General features: G+C 49.1%; 1 pseudogene; it reads left to right on the top strand.

Annotated features, from left to right (window-relative positions):
- Positions 1 to 967: 967 nt before the first annotated feature.
- On the top strand, positions 968 to 2,141 carry LOC123440417 (annotated as a pseudogene).
- The last annotated feature ends 381 nt before the right edge of the window (positions 2,142 to 2,522 follow it).

Raw genomic sequence — 2,522 nt, 5'->3', positions numbered from 1 at the left:
ATGACCTCGACCGAGCGATCGCTGTCCGAGACGTACGCACGCACTAGGGGTAGAGTGGTAGCACACCCAAGGCCTGGCGTCCTGCCGCGTGTCGGGTCCGGGCCCTGCGTTCGTGGTGGTATGCTACTCCATTAGTGAACTCTGAATAGTTTTATGTCGACGGGTAACGCGTCAACGTTTCGCGCGTAATCGCTCGCGGGCTACATGGATAGATTACCTAGAAAAGCATGCAGTTACCGTGATGGAGCTACATGGATAGATTACCTAGTCTGCCGGGTGCGGCGTGCGAGCTAAATCCGGCGTTGCTATGATGGAAGAAAAGCATTAGGCTGCCCGTAATATGAGTATCATAGATACTATCATACATGCAAACTAAGTAATTTTGATGAGGTTGCATATAATTAAGTAAGAAAAGAGAGGGTTGGGTATCATATTATGATACGTATCATATTAAATGATGTGTTACTATGTGTCTTGCACATCAATAAATGATCTATCCTATGATACTAACATATGATACTATGCATTACGGATGTGGTATTATACACTAATATCATATGCATGATACTACTATATGATACTACCCATTACAACCAGCCTTACTACTACTCCACTTCTCCCGCTGGTGTCCAAGTGAAAACTGCCACGTTAGCTCGGACAATTTAATCAGTTCTGTAAAAGTCGCGCCCCTAGTTTGAAAGAAATGAGGACGAGTTGTTCACATTTAATTTCATGGTTACGGGCAACCTGTCAGGCATAGGAACACTTTTGGAAGACAAATCCTCTTAATTAATTTATTTATTTACTACACGCCGGCATTCTCAAGTTGTTGAGGGTAATAAGTTCGGTCTTGCGTAAAGCCATGTGTTAATAGATTTTTGTTCCAAGCAATCGACGATGGATGACAAAAGAAACAAAACAGCACAGTGCTTATTAATTAGTACAGGAAGAGGTCGTTAAGCAGCAGCCCATGTCACCCGTGTCCCTACGCACGTCAGATCAGCATGCCTTTGCCGTTTCTCCGGCCGGTCCATCATGGAGCGAGGCTTGTATATAACCACCGCCTACCGCGCACACTGATCCCAGACCAAACCAGCGCAACAACAGGTCGACGAAGCTCAATTAGCTCACCCAGCCCGACTGTCCAGCTACCCCCTCTCCAGCCTCCAGCTCCTTCGACCTTTGATCGATACCTCTACATGGCGAAGGTTCACCCCAACATGGCGCCCGCGCCGGGCGCCGTCGACCGGGCGCCGTGCGCGCCGGCCAGCTCCGCGGCGGAGGGGCCGACGACGCTGACGGTGTGGCGCAAGTCGCTGCTGTTCGACTGCAAGGGGTTCACGGTGTTCGACGTCAAGGGCAACCTGGCCTACCGCGTCGACAGCTACGCCTCCGAGAGCGGCGACGAGGTCGTCCTCATGGACGCGGCCGGCCGCCCCGCCTTCACCGTCCGCCGCAAGCGGTTCAGCCTCCAGGGCGAGCAGTGGCTCGTGTTCGCCGGCGAGGAGACGCGGCGGCCCGTGTACGCCGTCAGGCGGAGCGGCCGCGGCAAGACGATGGCGCACGTGACGGCGTGCGCGGGCGCCGGCGCCGGACCATCGTACGAGGTGGAGGGGTCCTACGCGCGGCGGAGCTGCGTGGTGTACGACGGCGAGCGGCGCACGGTGGCGGAGATCATGCCCAAGGCGGTGGTCGGCACGGACGTGTTCCGCCTGGTGGTGCAGCCCGGCGTGGGCGTGTCGCTGGCCATGGCCGTGGTGGTGGCGCTCGAGCAGATGTTCGCCAGGCCGTCGCTGCTCAGGAGCTGGTCCACGTAGATTAGTTGATTTATTATTTTGTTTGTTACGTCTCGATTTAGTCAAGCTAGCCTCTTTTTGCCCCTTGCACTTGGCTTGGGGTTGGGTTGGAGTACGAATTGTGATGGCGAGAGTCGATCGCTCGATGTGTGTGTGGGCATGAGAGCAAGCTGATCTGTTCGATGATGCCCCCCAAAATATGAGGTTTTTCTTGGCACATGGAAGCCTTGCCTCCCCCTACTCGTTTCTGTCGGTGTGTATATATTCTTCCTCTGAATTCTTAAAGAAGGACAGAGATGTAAATAGTAAAAAAGAGAATGGAAAATAATAAACAGTTCTTTTGTATACGGTTCTCAGCTTTGCCATCCTCGAGATAACATCTTGTCTTTTGTATAGTGTTGTCTTCTTCTTCTTTCAAACGTTCTTAAAATTCATATTCTGTGGCTTGCGAGTTTCTGATATATTTGATTTTTCTAAAAAAGTGTTAAGAGAAATATTGGTAAGCATTTTTAATCCGTTTCCTACCTCAACTCTAGAAAAGGCTTTTTGGCCTTTAAATTTGTACTTATATATATATATATATATATATATATATATATATATATATATATATATATATATATATATATATATATATATATATATATATATATAGGCTCAATACAACATCCACTGCATTACGCCAATCCATCTTTATTTTCTTCTAACATCGTATCAGCCTAACTG

The sequence above is a fragment of the Hordeum vulgare genome, chromosome 3H, assembly GCF_904849725.1.
Source record: "Hordeum vulgare subsp. vulgare chromosome 3H, MorexV3_pseudomolecules_assembly, whole genome shotgun sequence".
Taxonomy (NCBI): Eukaryota; Viridiplantae; Streptophyta; class Magnoliopsida; order Poales; family Poaceae; genus Hordeum; species Hordeum vulgare.
The sequence above is the reverse complement of the archived record's forward strand: the minus strand, read 5'-3'. Positions and strand labels throughout refer to the sequence as shown.